Consider the following 22174-nt stretch of genomic DNA (forward strand, 5'->3'; position numbering starts at 1 on the left):
TGGGCTGTGTGCCACATGACTGGATGAGACATGACAGCCCACTCGATCATAAGTGGGCTGTGTGTGCAGTGAAACTCCACAATAAATGTGTAAAATGACAGAAATTTGTGATAGTTTGTGATAGTTTATTGCACTGAGTTCTAACAGTGCAATGACACAACGGTTTTAAAGCATCTTCCTAACTGCTTATCTGAGATGAGATATATCTCCCCTTATGGTTTGTTTTCCGCTTCTCCTTGTATATGTGGCCTTAATGTATTATTGCATTCTGTTCATTAATTCTGTGTCTCTACAGATGTCTATATCGAATGTCTCTGTATTTTCCATATTTATATTAATTTTTACAGTTCCCTTAGGCAGTTCATTGTATCATTTTAAATTTATACAACACTAATTTCTATATTTGCATTTGTACTTTAAGTATTATGACAGTGCTATTATATTTCCCTATTTAAAAGCTTATCATGATCATGGCCAAATCTTCAAATAATCAGGTCAGTGTGTATGTAAAAAGTAATCCCTTTAAGCCCCAAGTTCAGGCGTCACATTTTCCAAACAGCCGGTTTTCTGGTCTTGACAGAGAGATGCTGTCACTACTGTGGTCATCTCAGGCACACAGCCTCACCCATGTGCAGTTTAAACCTTCTATATGTGTGAAGTAGCCAATAAGAAGAAAGCTTGGAGAGGAGCTTTTTCCTTTTTCTTTGAAAGGATTGTATGTATGTTCCCAGTGGCAGACTTAGCCTGTTTGGTGCCCTGGGCGAACACCCACTCTCTGTTAATTCTTGATATTTATAGTGATCTGTACATATTAGTGCTATTTCCTAAATGTGTAAAATCTGTAACATAGTATTGTTTGGAGTTTAGTCTGTTACTGTTACTATTTTTAGAATTTCTTTTTGGACCAACTGAAACCCACATAATTTCCTTAGGGATTAATAAAGTATTCTGATTCTGATTGTTTCAGGATACATGACCTGCCATTATCCAATGAAACATCTGCTTACCTGTATCTTTTGCTCGTTTATCCTCCTTTTCTTTTCTTTTTTTTCTAAACTGAGCACCTGATGGCTTTGAACTTTTCTTATCCATCTTCCATTGGTTTTAATTTTGCACTGCAGCACACCCATCCCCCAACAGGAGGATCACCACAACATAACCTAATGGATCTATACCTTAGTTCACAGATTCACTTAGTCTAGGGTTTATTTCTGGGATTTCGCACAACCCATAATTCAAATCATGAATACATAATGGGCTTGGATTTAAAACATTATGAATGAAATGTGCTCTATTTGGAAGCAGTCCCCCGCCTCCCCTGTCGACGGGTTGTGTGCGAGACTTTAAATTATCAAACTGTAAATTTTAAATTTTAAATTGTTATTGATCTCTTTACCCCTATACCTAAAGTGTATATTTATTTTCTTACTCTTCTTATATTTAATGTTTGTTTACTTGCACTGCTGTAACTGGAGCCTAAGCACCAAAACTGTGAGTAGACATCACACACCAAGAGCTGAAATTACTGTGCTGATTAATGAAACATTAAATTTGGTTAGTTTGGGGTCTGGAGCTTCAGGTTTGTGGGTTCAGTTGGTCTGAAAATTGAGGGTAGAAAAAAAACGTTTTTTTCAAAACGTTGTTGGAGGATTCTTACTGTAAGAACTGAAAATGAATCCATGGGTTAAACTGATAAAAAAAAATTAAAAAAAACCCTAAACAGTTTGAACGTCTGGGTGTGTATCTGCTTTTATTTTTTATTGTTATTTTTTAAAGGTGAATTTGGTTTAATTACATTGGGAAAAGAAAATTGGAGGATCGAGACAATAATATGGCAAAATTGACTGTTTCCTTAATCAGAGCAATAATTTTGATCTGGAATGAAAATGTTAAAATGGTTTATTTTCTTTCTGCTCTACTGAACACTGTGTTCAATCTTTAGTTACTTGTCGGTCTCCAGTAATGCTAACTTTTACTTTAAAAAAATGCATTTTTTGTAATTTTGTAGAAAAGGCTCTGAGCCTGCGAAAATAAAATAAAAAATAGGTATCCACACCCCCGAGGTCACTGCAGATCAAAGTCGCTAAGCCCTGGTTAAATATAATTATATTACAGGAGGTGAATGTGTAGATTATATTTATTGTTTGTTTACTTGCACTGCTGTAACTGGAGCCTTGTCGTCTCGTCTCTCAATATACGGTACTGCATGTAGCGGAGATGACAAGAAAGTTTACTTTGACTTCAGCACAGCAGCGCACCGAGGGCTCTTGCGCTCACTTTGTAGAATTTCGAAAAAAAACAAACCAAAAAAACATCGGTACAAGTTATAAGTCTGTATCATAATGTCTGCTGTTTCCGTGTTTGTTGGTTTATTTTTATTTAGTTTTACTTCGCGAGTTGGTTATTAGAATGCTGCTCCAGCCAGCCGCCGCCCTCTCCTCCCTGTGCCGCAAGCAGCAGGCGCGCCTCGCAAACGGAGGGCGCCCTTACTCCCAGCAAATGGGCGATAGAAAACCGATCGGTGCCCATGTCATCTCCAAAATGCGCTGGCTGACGTCGGGGCAGCATGAGTACGAGCAACTTTTTTTTTTGTTGCCCGTGATGCCGCCCCCACCACGATGCCGTCCCGGGCAACCGACCTATCAAAAACCGCTACTGCAAGTAGCCACTAAACCTGGTCGTGGACATAGAGGCCTGAGGGCCATCTCACACATTTATTCAGAATAAAACAGGTTTTTGTGTTTGTGTACTCGAGGACGTCAACATAACATGTTCAAGTACCCAGTAAACATCAGTGCAGACAGCTGTTCATAAAAATGTCATAAAAAACGTGCTTAAACTACTCAAACTAGCCACTGTGACCACTGCTGCAGAGCAGAATGAACAATACTGATGGGGACTATGAGGGTTTGTAGTTTAATTCCTGCACTTGCAGGATCAGTGAGTGTCTGTTTAAAGATAAGCCTCATTAACAAAACTTAAACTGCTCCCCACGACATCACCAACATTTCTGCAGGAGGACAGAACCCCCTGATTTAATCTACCATAATGCTCTGTGATATGTTGTCATGGCAACATGAAGTCAAAGATATACAAATTCAAAAATGCAAAAAAAAACAGGAGGACAACAAGACAGGCCGCTGGAAGAGCTTTTGAAGCAGGAAAACTTTTCTGGATTTATTTTAACTTAACTGGAAATTTTGCTAACACAAGTCAAGCTGGAAACAAGGAGGCAGCTGGTTGGATTATATCTGAGGACAGGACGCATGAAGGAGAAGCATGAGGAGAGAGGAAACAGCAGAGAGATGGTGTGGAGCTAATCGTGGATCAAGTCGAAGAAGCAAGCACCAAAACTGTGAGTAGACATCACACACCAAGAGCTAAAATTACTGTGCTGATTAAGGAAACATTAAATTTGGTTAGTTTGGGGTCTGGAGCTTCAGGTTTGTGGGTTCAGTTGGTCTGAAAATTGAGGGTAGAAAAAAAAACGTTTTTTTCAAAACGTTGTTGGAGGATTCTTACTGTAAGAACTGAAAATGAATCCATGGGTTAAACTGATAAAAAAAAAAAAAAAAAACCTAAACAGTTTGAACGTCTGGGTGTGTATCTGCTTTTATTTTTTATTGTTATTTTTTAAAGGTGAATTTGGTTTAATTACATTGGGAAAAGAAAATTGGAGGATCGAGACAATAATATGGCAAAATTGACTGTTTCCTTAATCAGAGCAATAATTTTGATCTGGAATGAAAATGTTAAAATGGTTTATTTTCTTTCTGCTCTACTGAACACTGTGTTCAATCTTTAGTTACTTGTCGGTCTCCAGTAATGCTAACTTTTACTTTAAAAAAATGCATTTTTTGTAATTTTGTAGAAAAGGCTCTGAGCCTGCGAAAATAAAATAAAAAATAGGTATCCACACCCCCGAGGTCACTGCAGATCAAAGTCGCTAAGCCCTGGTTAAATATAATTATATTACAGGAGGTGAATGTGTAGATTATATTTATTGTTTGTTTACTTGCACTGCTGTAACTGGAGCCTTGTCGTCTCGTCTCTCAATATACGGTACTGCATGTAGCGGAGATGACAAGAAAGTTTACTTTGACTTCAGCACAGCAGCGCACCGAGGGCTCTTGCGCTCACTTTGTAGAATTTCGAAAAAAAACAAACCAAAAAAACATCGGTACAAGTTATAAGTCTGTATCATAATGTCTGCTGTTTCCGTGTTTGTTGGTTTATTTTTATTTAGTTTTACTTCGCGAGTTGGTTATTAGAATGCTGCTCCAGCCAGCCGCCGCCCTCTCCTCCCTGTGGCAAAATTGACTGTTTCCTTAATCAGAGCAATAATTTTGATCTGGAATGAAAATGTTAGAATGGTTTATTTTCTTTCTTCTCTACTGATCACTGTGTTCAATCTTTAGTTACTTGTCGGTCTCCAGTAATGCTAACTTTTACTTTTAAAAAATGCAATTTTTGTAATTTTGTAGAAAAGGCTCTAAGCCTGCGAAAATAAAAAAAAAGATATCCACAACACCGAGGTCACTGCAGATCAAAGTAGCTAAGCCCTGGTTAAATATAATTATATTACAGGAGGTGAAAAATATGGGAGTGATTGAAAGAAACAAAGATCTGGTTAAAGATTTGGCTTTCTTATTGAAAGAGATGAAAACTATTCCATGTGTGACACAGAGAAAAAACTGAAAGCTTAATAGATCTGGAGGTCCAGTTGTTGTCATACAAATGTGCAAACTTGTTTTAATAACATTAGGAAGAAAAAATGGTATGTTTAAAAAATAACATGGTAAATTTAATTTTGTTTTAGACAACAAAATGATTTTGATTTGTGCTGATGTCTTTGGAAAAAGGTTTTGGTCACTAATAAGTTGAGATTTAACAGGATAAACTGAGGCTGGGTAATATAATGTACACAGTAGCTATAATGACTATAAATGGGCATCTGTACACCTGTAGATATTTTATCCAACATCAATCACAATTTGTGATCAATGTGAGTTTTAAACATTGAAATTTCTTCATATTTCTGACTAATTTACAAAAAATGAAAAAGAATTTGAGCATTTTTTCAAAATAAGATGTTTCTAATTGACTTCAAACTTCTGAGCTGTAGTGTAGATTACAATGATAGTTATCTATTATAGAAGATGATATAGAAGTATGAGGACAGGGAGACACTGTTAAAACGTTATGAGCTGTCTTGCTGCAGAGGAAGTGGAGTCTGTCATCCTTGAAATGCTCCCTAGATAGGCAGTTGGCAGGATTGAATGATGCTCTGCCTCTGTGGTCAAGTACAGACATGGGCCTTAAGCAACCATGAGCCACTGATGAGCGTGACAGATTAGGAAGCATGCATAAAGTTAGACACCTATGAGCCAGTAATAGGAAAAAATGAGCACGCAATAAAGTGGACTTGTTAGGCAGATTTTGTGAATGTAATTAAAACACTCAACTCAATTTTTGATGATAGACACAACTAAAACAATCCTGATCAGATACAGACACATGTACACAATACACACTACTGCTCAAAAGTTTGTGGTCAGATTGAAACATTCTTGATTTAATTATGAATTTACATTTGCTTTAATGTAATATTAGATGAAGTTTGCCAGTAATGTTTTCACAGATGTGTTTTTAATGAATCAAACATCTTTAATCACTCATGATGTTTTGGGAAATGTCTTCACAGTTATACATGGGCCCATTTTTAGTATCAATCACTCCTGTATGGACAGATCACATGGTTATAAACCAGGTGCAAATTTGATTTAAGGCGATTATAAAGCAAAAATGGGATGATCCATTATAAACCGTGCAAATTTACTGTTGTTAATCTGCATAATGATTTTGATTTGTGCTGATGCCTTTGGAAAAAGGTTTTGGTCACTAATAAGTTGAGATTTAACAGGATAAACTGAGGCTGGGTAATATAATGTACACAGTAGCTATAATGACTATAAATGGGCATCTGTACACCTGTAGATATTTTATCCAACATCAATCACAATTTGTGATCAATGTGAGTTTTAAACATTGAAATTTCTTCATATTTCTGACTAATTTACAAAAAATGAAAAAGAATTTGAGTATTTTTTCAAAATAAGATGTTTCTAATTGACTTCAAACTTCTGAGCTGTAGTGTAGATTACAATGATAGTTATCTATTATAGAAGATGATATAGAAGTATGAGGACAGGGAGACACTGTTAAAACGTTATGAGCTGTCTTGCTGGAGAGAAAGTGGAGTCTGTCATCCTTGAAATGCTCCCTAGATAGGCAGTTGGCAGGATTGAATGATGCTCTGCCTCTGTGGTCAAGTACAGACATGGGCCTTAAGCAACCATGAGCCACTGATGAGCGTGACAGATTAGGAAGCATGCATAAAGTTAGACACCTATGAGCCAGTAATAGGAGAAAATGAGCACGCAATAAAGTGGACTTGTTAGGCAGATTTTGTGAATGTAATTAAAACACTCAACTCAATTTTTGATGATAGACACAACTAAAACAATCCTGATCAGATACAGACACATGTACACAATACACACTACTGCTCAAAAGTTTGTGGTCAGATTGAAACATTCTTGATTTAATTATGAATTTACATTTGCTTTAATGTAATATTAGATGAAGTTTGCCAGTAATGTTTTCACAGATGTGTTTTTAATGAATCAAACATCTTTAATCACTCATGATGTTTTGGGAAATGTCTTCACAGTTATACATGGGCCCATTTTTAGTATCAATCACTCCTGTATGGACAGATCACATGGTTATAAACCAGGTGCAAATTTGATTTAAGGCGATTATAAAGCAAAAATGGGATGATCCATTACAAACCGTGCAAATTTACTGTTGTTAATCTGCATAATGATTTTGATTTGTGCTGATGCCTTTGGAAAAAGGTTTTGGTCACTAATAAATTGAGATTTAACAGGATAAACTGAGGCTGGGTAATATAATGTACACAGTAGCTATAATGACTATAAATGGGCATCTGTACACCTGTAGATATTTTATCCAACATCAATCACAATTTGTGATCAATGTGAGTTTTAAACATTGAAATTTCTTCATATTTCTGACTAATTTACAAAAAATGAAAAAGAATTTGAGCATTTTTTCAAAATAAGATGTTTCTAATTGACTTCAAACTTCTGAGCTGTAGTGTAGATTACAATGATAGTTATCTATTATAGAAGATGATATAGAAGTATGAGGACAGGGAGACACTGTTAAAACGTTATGAGCTGTCTTGCTGCAGAGAAAGTGGAGTCTGTCATCCTTGAAATGCTCCCTAGATAGGCAGTTGGCAGGATTGAATGATGCTCTGCCTCTGTGGTCAAGTACAGACATGGGCCTTAAGCAACCATGAGCCACTGATGAGCGTGACAGATTAGGAAGCATGCATAAAGTTAGACACCTATGAGCCAGTAATAGGAGAAAATGAGCACGCAATAAAGTGGACTTGTTAGGCAGATTTTGTGAATGTAATTAAAACACTCAACTTAATTTTTGATGATAGACACAACTAAAACAATCCTGATCAGATACAGACACATGTACACAATACACACTACTGCTCAAAAGTTTGTGGTCAGATTGAAACATTCTTGATTTAATTATGAATTTACATTTGCTTTAATGTAATATTAGAGGAAGTTTGCCAGTAATGTTTTCACAGATGTGTTTTTAATGAATCAAACATGTATAATCACTCATGATGTGTTAGGAAATGTCTTCACAGTTTTACATGGGCCCATTTTTAGTATCAATCACTCCTGTATGGACAGATCACATGGTTATAAACCAGGTGCAAATTTGATTTAAGGCGATTATGAAGCAAAAATGGGATGATCCATTACAAACCGTGCAAATTTACTGTTGTTAATCTGCATAATGATTTTGATTTGTGCTGATGTCTTTGGAAAAAGGTTTTGGTCACTAATAAGTTGAGATTTAACAGGATAAACTGAGGCTGGGTAATATAATGTACACAGTAGCTATAATGACTATAAATGGGCATCTGTACACCTGTAGATATTTTATCCAACATCAATCACAATTTGTGATCAATGTGAGTTTTAAACATTGAAATTTCTTCATATTTCTGACTAATTTACAAAAAATGAAAAAGAATTTGAGCATTTTTTCAAAATAAGATGTTTCTAATTGACTTCAAACTTCTGAGCTGTAGTGTAGATTACAATGATAGTTATCTATTATAGAAGATGATATAGAAGTATGAGGACAGGGAGACACTGTTAAAACGTTATGAGCTGTCTTGCTGCAGAGAAAGTGGAGTCTGTCATCCTTGAAATGCTCCCTAGATAGGCAGTTGGCAGGATTGAATGATGCTCTGCCTCTGTGGTCAAGTACAGACATGGGCCTTAAGCAACCATGAGCCACTGATGAGCGTGACAGATTAGGAAGCATGCATAAAGTTAGACACCTATGAGCCAGTAATAGGAGAAAATGAGCACGCAATAAAGTGGACTTGTTAGGCAGATTTTGTGAATGTAATTAAAACACTCAACTCAATTTTTGATGATAGACACAACTAAAATAATCCTGATCAGATACAGACACATGTACACAATACACACTACTGCTCAAAAGTTTGTGGTCAGATTGAAACATTCTTGATTTAATTATGAATTTACATTTTCTTTAATGTAATATTAGATGAAGTTTGCCAGTAATGTTTTCACAGATGTGTTTTTAATGAATCAAACATCTTTAATCACTCATGATGTTTTGGGAAATGTCTTCACAGTTATACATGGGCCCATTTTTAGTATCAATCACTCCTGTATGGACAGATCACATGGTTATAAACCAGGTGCAAATTTGATTTAAGGCGATTATAAAGCAAAAATGGGATGATCCATTACAAACCTCGCAAATTTACTGTTGTTAATCTGCACAATGATTTTGATTTGTGCTGATGTCTTTGGAAAAAGGTTTTGGTCACTAATAAGTTGAGATTTAACAGGATAAACTGAGGCTGGGTAATATAATGTACACAGTAGCTATAATGACTATAAATGGGCATCTGTACACCTGTAGATATTTTATCCAACATCAATCACAATTTGTGATCAATGTGAGTTTTAAACATTGAAATTTCTTCATATTTCTGACTAATTTACAAAAAATGAAAAAGAATTTGAGTATTTTTTCAAAATAAGATGTTTCTAATTGACTTCAAACTTCTGAGCTGTAGTGTAGATTACAATGATAGTTATCTATTATAGAAGATGATATAGAAGTATGAGGACAGGGAGACACTGTTAAAACGTTATGAGCTGTCTTGCTGCAGAGAAAGTGGAGTCTGTCATCCTTGAAATGCTCCCTAGATAGGCAGTTGGCAGGATTGAATGATGCTCTGCCTCTGTGGTCAAGTACAGACATGGGCCTTAAGCAACCATGAGCCACTGATGAGCGTGACAGATTAGGAAGCATGCATAAAGGTAGACACCTATGAGCCAGTAATAGGAGAAAATGAGCACGCAATAAAGTGGACTTGCTAGGCAGATTTTGTGAATGTAATTAAAACACTCAACTCAATTTTTGATGATAGACACAACTAAAATAATCCTGATCAGATACAGACACATGTACACAATACACACTACTGCTCAAAAGTTTGTGGTCAGATTGAAACATTCTTGATTTAATTATGAATTTACATTTGCTTTAATGTAATATTAGATGAAGTTTGCCAGCAATGTTTTCACAGATGTGTTTTTAATGAATCAAACATCTTTAATCACTCATGATGTTTTGGGAAATGTCTTCACAGTTATACATGGGCCCATTTTTAGTATCAATCACTCCTGTATGGACAGATCACATGGTTATAAACCAGGTGCAAATTTGATTTAAGGCGATTATAAAGCAAAAATGGGATGATCCATTACAAACCTCGCAAATTTACTGTTGTTAATCTGCATAATGATTTTGATTTGTGCTGATGTCTTTGGAAAAAGGTTTTGGTCACTAATAAGTTGAGATTTAACAGGATAAACTGAGGCTGGGTAATATAATGTACACAGTAGCTATAATGACTATAAATGGGCATCTGTACACCTGTAGATATTTTATCCAACATCAATCACATTTTGTGATCAATGTGAGTTTTAAACATTGAAATTTCTTCATATTTCTGACTAATTTACAAAAAATGAAAAAGAATTTGAGCATTTTTTCAAAATAAGATGTTTCTAATTGACTTCAAACTTCTGAGCTGTAGTGTAGATTACAATGATAGTTATCTATTATAGAAGATGATATAGAAGTATGAGGACAGGGAGACACTGTTAAAACGTTATGAGCTGTCTTGCTGCAGAGGAAGTGGAGTCTGTCATCCTTGAAATGCTCCCTAGATAGGCAGTTGGCAGGATTGAATGATGCTCTGCCTCTGTGGTCAAGTACAGACATGGGCCTTAAGCAACCATGAGCCACTGATGAGCGTGACAGATTAGGAAGCATGCATAAAGTTAGACACCTATGAGCCAGTAATAGGAGAAAATGAGCACGCAATAAAGTGGACTTGTTAGGCAGATTTTGTGAATGTAATTAAAACACTCAACTCAATTTTTGATGATAGACACAACTAAAATAATCCTGATCAGATACAGACACATGTACACAATACACACTACTGCTCAAAAGTTTGTGGTCAGATTGAAACATTCTTGATTTAATTATGAATTTACATTTGCTTTAATGTAATATTAGATGAAGTTTGCCAGTAATGTTTTCACAGATGTGTTTTTAATGAATCAAACATGTATAATCACTCATGATGTGTTAGGAAATGTCTTCACAGTTATACATGGGCCCATTTTTAGTATCAATCACTCCTGTATGGACAGATCACATGGTTATAAACCAGGTGCAAATTTGATTTAAGGCGATTATAAAGCAAAAATGGGATGATCCATTACAAACCGTGCAAATTTACTGTTGTTAATCTGCACAATGATTTTGATTTGTGCTGATGTCTTTGGAAAAAGGTTTTGGTCACTAATAAGTTGAGATTTAACAGGATAAACTGAGGCTGGGTAATATAATGTACACAGTAGCTATAATGACTATAAATGGGCATCTGTACACCTGTAGATATTTTATCCAACATCAATCACAATTTGTGATCAATGTGAGTTTTAAACATTGAAATTTCTTCATATTTCTGACTAATTTACAAAAAATGAAAAAGAATTTGAGCATTTTTTCAAAATAAGATGTTTCTAATTGACTTCAAACTTCTGAGCTGTAGTGTAGATTACAATGATAGTTATCTATTATAGAAGATGATATAGAAGTATGAGGACAGGGAGACACTGTTAAAACGTTATGAGCTGTCTTGCTGGAGAGAAAGTGGAGTCTGTCATCCTTGAAATGCTCCCTAGATAGGCAGTTGGCAGGATTGAATGATGCTCTGCCTCTGTGGTCAAGTACAGACATGGGCCTTAAGCAACCATGAGCCACTGATGAGCGTGACAGATTAGGAAGCATGCATAAAGTTAGACACCTATGAGCCAGTAATAGGAGAAAATGAGCACGCAATAAAGTGGACTTGTTAGGCAGATTTTGTGAATGTAATTAAAACACTCAACTCAAATTTTGATGATAGACACAACTAAAACAATCCTGATCAGATACAGACACATGTACACAATACACACTACTGCTCAAAAGTTTGTGGTCAGATTGAAACATTCTTGATTTAATTATGAATTTACATTTGCTTTAATGTAATATTAGAGGAAGTTTGCCAGTAATGTTTTCACAGATGTGTTTTTAATGAATCAAACATGTATAATCACTCATGATGTGTTAGGAAATGTCTTCACAGTTTTACATGGGCCCATTTTTAGTATCAATCACTCCTGTATGGACAGATCACATGGTTATAAACCAGGTGCAAATTTGATTTAAGGCGATTATGAAGCAAAAATGGGATGATCCATTACAAACCGTGCAAATTTACTGTTGTTAATCTGCATAATGATTTTGATTTGTGCTGATGTCTTTGGAAAAAGGTTTTGGTCACTAATAAGTTGAGATTTAACAGGATAAACTGAGGCTGGGTAATATAATGTACACAGTAGCTATAATGACTATAAATGGGCATCTGTACACCTGTAGATATTTTATCCAACATCAATCACAATTTGTGATCAATGTGAGTTTTAAACATTGAAATTTCTTCATATTTCTGACTAATTTACAAAAAATGAAAAAGAATTTGAGCATTTTTTCAAAATAAGATGTTTCTAATTGACTTCAAACTTCTGAGCTGTAGTGTAGATTACAATGATAGTTATCTATTATAGAAGATGATATAGAAGTATGAGGACAGGGAGACACTGTTAAAACGTTATGAGCTGTCTTGCTGCAGAGAAAGTGGAGTCTGTCATCCTTGAAATGCTCCCTAGATAGGCAGTTGGCAGGATTGAATGATGCTCTGCCTCTGTGGTCAAGTACAGACATGGGCCTTAAGCAACCATGAGCCACTGATGAGCGTGACAGATTAGGAAGCATGCATAAAGTTAGACACCTATGAGCCAGTAATAGGAGAAAATGAGCACGCAATAAAGTGGACTTGTTAGGCAGATTTTGTGAATGTAATTAAAACACTCAACTCAATTTTTGATGATAGACACAACTAAAATAATCCTGATCAGATACAGACACATGTACACAATACACACTACTGCTCAAAAGTTTGTGGTCAGATTGAAACATTCTTGATTTAATTATGAATTTACATTTGCTTTAATGTAATATTAGATGAAGTTTGCCAGCAATGTTTTCACAGATGTGTTTTTAATGAATCAAACATCTTTAATCACTCATGATGTTTTGGGAAATGTCTTCACAGTTATACATGGGCCCATTTTTAGTATCAATCACTCCTGTATGGACAGATCACATGGTTATAAACCAGGTGCAAATTTGATTTAAGGCGATTATAAAGCAAAAATGGGATGATCCATTACAAACCTCGCAAATTTACTGTTGTTAATCTGCACAATGATTTTGATTTGTGCTGATGCCTTTGGAAAAAGGTTTTGGTCACTAATAAGTTGAGATTTAACAGGATAAACTGAGGCTGGGTAATATAATGTACACAGTAGCTATAATGACTATAAATGGGCATCTGTACACCTGTAGATATTTTATCCAACATCAATCACAATTTGTGATCAATGTGAGTTTTAAACATTGAAATTTCTTCATATTTCTGACTAATTTACAAAAAATGAAAAAGAATTTGAGTATTTTTTCAAAATAAGATGTTTCTAATTGACTTCAAACTTCTGAGCTGTAGTGTAGATTACAATGATAGTTATCTATTATAGTAGATGATATAGAAGTATGAGGACAGGGAGACACTGTTAAAACGTTATGAGCTGTCCTGCTGCAGAGGAAGTGGAGTCTGTCATCCTTGAAATGCTCCCTAGATAGGCAGTTGGCAGGATTGAATGATGCTCTGCCTCTGTGGTCAAGTACAGACATGGGCCTTAAGCAACCATGAGCCACTGATGAGCGTGACAGATTAGGAAGCATGCATAAAGTTAGACACCTATGAGCCAGTAATAGGAGAAAATGAGCACGCAATAAAGTGGACTTGCTAGGCAGATTTTGTGAATGTAATTAAAACACTCAACTCAATTTTTGATGATAGACACAACTAAAATAATCCTGATCAGATACAGACACATGTACACAATACACACTACTGCTCAAAAGTTTGTGGTCAGATTGAAACATTCTTGATTTAATTATGAATTTACATTTGCTTTAATGTAATATTAGATGAAGTTTGCCAGTAATGTTTTCACAGATGTGTTTTTAATGAATCAAACATCTTTAATCACTCATGATGTTTTGGGAAATGTCTTCACAGTTATACATGGGCCCATTTTTAGTATCAATCACTCCTGTATGGACAGATCACATGGTTATAAACCAGGTGCAAATTTGATTTAAGGCGATTATAAAGCAAAAATGGGATGATCCATTACAAACCGTGCAAATTTACTGTTGTTAATCTGCATAATGATTTTGATTTGTGCTGATGTCTTTGGAAAAAGGTTTTGGTCACTAATAAGTTGAGATTTAACAGGATAAACTGAGGCTGGGTAATATAATGTACACAGTAGCTATAATGACTATAAATGGGCATCTGTACACCTGTAGATATTTTATCCAACATCAATCACAATTTGTGATCAATGTGAGTTTTAAACATTGAAATTTCTTCATATTTCTGACTAATTTACAAAAAATGAAAAAGAATTTGAGTATTTTTTCAAAATAAGATGTTTCTAATTGACTTCAAACTTCTGAGCTGTAGTGTAGATTACAATGATAGTTATCTATTATAGTAGATGATATAGAAGTATGAGGACAGGGAGACACTGTTAAAACGTTATGAGCTGTCTTGCTGCAGAGGAAGTGGAGTCTGTCATCCTTGAAATGCTCCCTAGATAGGCAGTTGGCAGGATTGAATGATGCTCTGCCTCTGTGGTCAAGTACAGACATGGGCCTTAAGCAACCATGAGCCACTGATGAGCGTGACAGATTAGGAAGCATGCATAAAGTTAGACACCTATGAGCCAGTAATAGGAGAAAATGAGCACGCAATAAAGTGGACTTGCTAGGCAGATTTTGTGAATGTAATTAAAACACTCAACTCAAATTTTGATGATAGACACAACTAAAACAATCCTGATCAGATACAGACACATGTACACAATACACACTACTGCTCAAAAGTTTGTGGTCAGATTGAAACATTCTTGATTTAATTATGAATTTACATTTGCTTTAATGTAATATTAGATGAAGTTTGCCAGTAATGTTTTCACAGATGTGTTTTTAATGAATCAAACATGTATAATCACTCATGATGTGTTAGGAAATGTCTTCACAGTTATACATGGGCCCATTTTTAGTATCAATCACTCCTGTATGGACAGATCACATGGTTATAAACCAGGTGCAAATTTGATTTAAGGCGATTATAAAGCAAAAATGGGATGATCCATTACAAACCGTGCAAATTTACTGTTGTTAATCTGCATAATGATTTTGATTTGTGCTGATGCCTTTGGAAAAAGGTTTTGGTCACTAATAAATTGAGATTTAACAGGATAAACTGAGGCTGGGTAATATAATGTACACAGTAGCTATAATGACTATAAATGGGCATCTGTACACCTGTAGATATTTTATCCAACATCAATCACAATTTGTGATCAATGTGAGTTTTAAACATTGAAATTTCTTCATATTTCTGACTAATTTACAAAAAATGAAAAAGAATTTGAGCATTTTTTCAAAATAAGATGTTTCTAATTGACTTCAAACTTCTGAGCTGTAGTGTAGATTACAATGATAGTTATCTATTATAGAAGATGATATAGAAGTATGAGGACAGGGAGACACTGTTAAAACGTTATGAGCTGTCTTGCTGGAGAGAAAGTGGAGTCTGTCATCCTTGAAATGCTCCCTAGATAGGCAGTTGGCAGGATTGAATGATGCTCTGCCTCTGTGGTCAAGTACAGACATGGGCCTTAAGCAACCATGAGCCACTGATGAGCGTGACAGATTAGGAAGCATGCATAAAGTTAGACACCTATGAGCCAGTAGTAGGAGAAAATGAGCACGCAATAAAGTGGACTTGTTAGGCAGATTTTGTGAATGTAATTAAAACACTCAACTCAAATTTTGATGATAGACACAACTAAAACAATCCTGATCAGATACAGACACATGTACACAATACACACTACTGCTCAAAAGTTTGTGGTCAGATTGAAACATTCTTGATTTAATTATGAATTTACATTTGCTTTAATGTAATATTAGAGGAAGTTTGCCAGTAATGTTTTCACAGATGTGTTTTTAATGAATCAAACATGTATAATCACTCATGATGTGTTAGGAAATGTCTTCACAGTTTTACATGGGCCCATTTTTAGTATCAATCACTCCTGTATGGACAGATCACATGGTTATAAACCAGGTGCAAATTTGATTTAAGGCGATTATGAAGCAAAAATGGGATGATCCATTACAAACCGTGCAAATTTACTGTTGTTAATCTGCATAATGATTTTGATTTGTGCTGATGTCTTTGGAAAAAGGTTTTGGTCACTAATAAGTTGAGATTTAACAGGATAAACTGAGGCTGGGTAATATAATGTACACAGTAGCTATAATGACTATAAATGGGCATCTGTACACCTGTAGATATTTTATCCAACATCAATCACAATTTGTGATCAATGTGAGTTTTAAACATTGAAATTTCTTCATATTTCTGACTAATTTACAAAAAATGAAAAAGAATTTGAGCATTTTTTCAAAATAAGATGTTTCTAATTGACTTCAAACTTCTGAGCTGTAGTGTAGATTACAATGATAGTTATCTATTATAGAAGATGATATAGAAGTATGAGGACAGGGAGACACTGTTAAAACGTTATGAGCTGTCTTGCTGCAGAGAAAGTGGAGTCTGTCATCCTTGAAATGCTCCCTAGATAGGCAGTTGGCAGGATTGAATGATGCTCTGCCTCTGTGGTCAAGTACAGACATGGGCCTTAAGCAACCATGAGCCACTGATGAGCGTGACAGATTAGGAAGCATGCATAAAGTTAGACACCTATGAGCCAGTAATAGGAGAAAATGAGCACGCAATAAAGTGGACTTGTTAGGCAGATTTTGTGAATGTAATTAAAACACTCAACTCAATTTTTGATGATAGACACAACTAAAATAATCCTGATCAGATACAGACACATGTACACAATACACACTACTGCTCAAAAGTTTGTGGTCAGATTGAAACATTCTTGATTTAATTATGAATTTACATTTGCTTTAATGTAATATTAGATGAAGTTTGCCAGCAATGTTTTCACAGATGTGTTTTTAATGAATCAAACATCTTTAATCACTCATGATGTTTTGGGAAATGTCTTCACAGTTTTACATGGGCCCATTTTTAGTATCAATCACTCCTGTATGGACAGATCACATGGTTATAAACCAGGTGCAAATTTGATTTAAGGCGATTATAAAGCAAAAATGGGATGATCCATTACAAACCGTGCAAATTTACTGTTGTTAATCTGCATAATGATTTTGATTTGTGCTGATGCCTTTGGAAAAAGGTTTTGGTCACTAATAAATTGAGATTTAACAGGATAAACTGAGGCTGGGTAATATAATGTACACAGTAGCTATAATGACTATAAATGGGCATCTGTACACCTGTAGATATTTTATCCAACATCAATCACAATTTGTGATCAATGTGAGTTTTAAACATTGAAATTTCTTCATATTTCTGACTAATTTACAAAAAATGAAAAAGAATTTGAGCATTTTTTCAAAATAAGATGTTTCTAATTGACTTCAAACTTCTGAGCTGTAGTGTAGATTACAATGATAGTTATCTATTATAGAAGATGATATAGAAGTATGAGGACAGGGAGACACTGTTAAAACGTTATGAGCTGTCTTGCTGGAGAGAAAGTGGAGTCTGTCATCCTTGAAATGCTCCCTAGATAGGCAGTTGGCAGGATTGAATGATGCTCTGCCTCTGTGGTCAAGTACAGACATGGGCCTTAAGCAACCATGAGCCACTGATGAGCGTGACAGATTAGGAAGCATGCATAAAGTTAGACACCTATGAGCCAGTAGTAGGAGAAAATGAGCACGCAATAAAGTGGACTTGTTAGGCAGATTTTGTGAATGTAATTAAAACACTCAACTCAAATTTTGATGATAGACACAACTAAAACAATCCTGATCAGATACAGACACATGTACACAATACACACTACTGCTCAAAAGTTTGTGGTCAGATTGAAACATTCTTGATTTAATTATGAATTTACATTTGCTTTAATGTAATATTAGAGGAAGTTTGCCAGTAATGTTTTCACAGATGTGTTTTTAATGAATCAAACATGTATAATCACTCATGATGTGTTAGGAAATGTCTTCACAGTTTTACATGGGCCCATTTTTAGTATCAATCACTCCTGTATGGACAGATCACATGGTTATAAACCAGGTGCAAATTTGATTTAAGGCGATTATGAAGCAAAAATGGGATGATCCATTACAAACCGTGCAAATTTACTGTTGTTAATCTGCATAATGATTTTGATTTGTGCTGATGTCTTTGGAAAAAGGTTTTGGTCACTAATAAGTTGAGATTTAACAGGATAAACTGAGGCTGGGTAATATAATGTACACAGTAGCTATAATGACTATAAATGGGCATCTGTACACCTGTAGATATTTTATCCAACATCAATCACAATTTGTGATCAATGTGAGTTTTAAACATTGAAATTTCTTCATATTTCTGACTAATTTACAAAAAATGAAAAAGAATTTGAGCATTTTTTCAAAATAAGATGTTTCTAATTGACTTCAAACTTCTGAGCTGTAGTGTAGATTACAATGATAGTTATCTATTATAGAAGATGATATAGAAGTATGAGGACAGGGAGACACTGTTAAAACGTTATGAGCTGTCTTGCTGCAGAGAAAGTGGAGTCTGTCATCCTTGAAATGCTCCCTAGATAGGCAGTTGGCAGGATTGAATGATGCTCTGCCTCTGTGGTCAAGTACAGACATGGGCCTTAAGCAACCATGAGCCACTGATGAGCGTGACAGATTAGGAAGCATGCATAAAGTTAGACACCTATGAGCCAGTAATAGGAGAAAATGAGCACGCAATAAAGTGGACTTGTTAGGCAGATTTTGTGAATGTAATTAAAACACTCAACTCAATTTTTGATGATAGACACAACTAAAATAATCCTGATCAGATACAGACACATGTACACAATACACACTACTGCTCAAAAGTTTGTGGTCAGATTGAAACATTCTTGATTTAATTATGAATTTACATTTGCTTTAATGTAATATTAGATGAAGTTTGCCAGCAATGTTTTCACAGATGTGTTTTTAATGAATCAAACATCTTTAATCACTCATGATGTTTTGGGAAATGTCTTCACAGTTTTACATGGGCCCATTTTTAGTATCAATCACTCCTGTATGGACAGATCACATGGTTATAAACCAGGTGCAAATTTGATTTAAGGCGATTATAAAGCAAAAATGGGATGATCCATTACAAACCGTGCAAATTTACTGTTGTTAATCTGCATAATGATTTTGATTTGTGCTGATGCCTTTGGAAAAAGGTTTTGGTCACTAATAAGTTGAGATTTAACAGGATAAACTGAGGCTGGGTAATATAATGTACACAGTAGCTATAATGACTATAAATGGGCATCTGTACACCTGTAGATATTTTATCCAACATCAATCACAATTTGTGATCAATGTGAGTTTTAAACATTGAAATTTCTTCATATTTCTGACTAATTTACAAAAAATGAAAAAGAATTTGAGTATTTTTTCAAAATAAGATGTTTCTAATTGACTTCAAACTTCTGAGCTGTAGTGTAGATTACAATGATAGTTATCTTTTATAGAAGATGATATAGAAGTATGAGGACAGGGAGACACTGTTAAAACGTTATGAGCTGTCTTGCTGCAGAGAAAGTGGAGTCTGTCATCCTTGAAATGCTCCCTAGATAGGCAGTTGGCAGGATTGAATGATGCTCTGCCTCTGTGGTCAAGTACAGACATGGGCCTTAAGCAACCATGAGCCACTGATGAGCGTGACAGATTAGGAAGCATGCATAAAGGTAGACACCTATGAGCCAGTAATAGGAGAAAATGAGCACGCAATAAAGTGGACTTGCTAGGCAGATTTTGTGAATGTAATTAAAACACTCAACTCAATTTTTGATGATAGACACAACTAAAATAATCCTGATCAGATACAGACACATGTACACAATACACACTACTGCTCAAAAGTTTGTGGTCAGATTGAAACATTCTTGATTTAATTATGAATTTACATTTGCTTTAATGTAATATTAGATGAAGTTTGCCAGCAATGTTTTCACAGATGTGTTTTTAATGAATCAAACATCTTTAATCACTCATGATGTTTTGGGAAATGTCTTCACAGTTATACATGGGCCCATTTTTAGTATCAATCACTCCTGTATGGACAGATCACATGGTTATAAACCAGGTGCAAATTTGATTTAAGGCGATTATAAAGCAAAAATGGGATGATCCATTACAAACCTCGCAAATTTACTGTTGTTAATCTGCACAATGATTTTGATTTGTGCTGATGCCTTTGGAAAAAGGTTTTGGTCACTAATAAGTTGAGATTTAACAGGATAAACTGAGGCTGGGTAATATAATGTACACAGTAGCTATAATGACTATAAATGGGCATCTGTACACCTGTAGATATTTTATCCAACATCAATCACAATTTGTGATCAATGTGAGTTTTAAACATTGAAATTTCTTCATATTTCTGACTAATTTACAAAAAATGAAAAAGAATTTGAGTATTTTTTCAAAATAAGATGTTTCTAATTGACTTCAAACTTCTGAGCTGTAGTGTAGATTACAATGATAGTTATCTATTATAGTAGATGATATAGAAGTATGAGGACAGGGAGACACTGTTAAAACGTTATGAGCTGTCCTGCTGCAGAGGAAGTGGAGTCTGTCATCCTTGAAATGCTCCCTAGATAGGCAGTTGGCAGGATTGAATGATGCTCTGCCTCTGTGGTCAAGTACAGACATGGGCCTTAAGCAACCATGAGCCACTGATGAGCGTGACAGATTAGGAAGCATGCATAAAGTTAGACACCTATGAGCCAGTAATAGGAGAAAATGAGCACGCAATAAAGTGGACTTGTTAGGCAGATTTTGTGAATGTAATTAAAACACTCAACTTAATTTTTGATGATAGACACAACTAAAACAATCCTGATCAGATACAGACACATGTACACAATACACACTACTGCTCAAAAGTTTGTGGTCAGATTGAAACATTCTTGATTTAATTATGAATTTACATTTGCTTTAATGTAATATTAGAGGAAGTTTGCCAGTAATGTTTTCACAGATGTGTTTTTAATGAATCAAACATGTATAATCACTCATGATGTGTTAGGAAATGTCTTCACAGTTTTACATGGGCCCATTTTTAGTATCAATCACTCCTGTATGGACAGATCACATGGTTATAAACCAGGTGCAAATTTGATTTAAGGCGATTATAAAGCAAAAATGGGATGATCCATTACAAACCGTGCAAATTTACTGTTGTTAATCTGCACAATGATTTTGATTTGTGCTGATGTCTTTGGAAAAAGGTTTTGGTCACTAATAAGTTGAGATTTAACAGGATAATCTGAGGCTGGGTAATATAATGTACACAGTAGCTATAATGACTATAAATGGGCATCTGTACACCTGTAGATATTTTATCCAACATAAATTACAATTTGTGATCAATGTGAGTTTTAAACATTGAAATTTCTTCATATTTCTGACTAATTTACAAAAAATGAAAAAGAATTTGAGTATTTTTTCAAAATAAGATGTTTCTAATTGACTTCAAACTTCTGAGCTGTAGTGTAGATTGCAATGATAGTTATCTATTATAGAAGATGATATAGAAGTATGAGGACAGGGAGACACTGTTAAAACGTTATGAGCTGTCTTGCTGCAGAGAAAGTGGAGTCTGTCATCCTTGAAATGCTCCCTACATAGGCAGTTGGCAGGATTGAATGATGCTCTGCCTCTGTGGTCAAGTACAGACATGGGCCTTAAGCAACCATGAGCCACTGATGAGCGTGACAGATTAGGAAGCATGCATAAAGTTAGACACCTATGAGCCAGTAGTAGGAGAAAATGAGCACGCAATAAAGTGGACTTGTTAGGCAGATTTTGTGAATGTAATTAAAACACTCAACTCAAATTTTGATGATAGACACAACTAAAACAATCCTGATCAGATACAGACACATGTACACAATACACACTACTGCTCAAAAGTTTGTGGTCAGATTGAAACATTCTTGATTTAATTATGAATTTACATTTGCTTTAATGTAATATTAGAGGAAGTTTGCCAGTAATGTTTTCACAGATGTGTTTTTAATGAATCAAACATGTATAATCACTCATGATGTGTTAGGAAATGTCTTCACAGTTTTAC

The sequence above is a fragment of the Perissodus microlepis genome, chromosome 18 (assembly GCF_051167445.1).
Source record: "Perissodus microlepis isolate ML-2025 ecotype Zambia chromosome 18, ASM5116744v1, whole genome shotgun sequence".
In the NCBI taxonomy this organism is placed as follows: Eukaryota; Metazoa; Chordata; class Actinopteri; order Cichliformes; family Cichlidae; genus Perissodus; species Perissodus microlepis.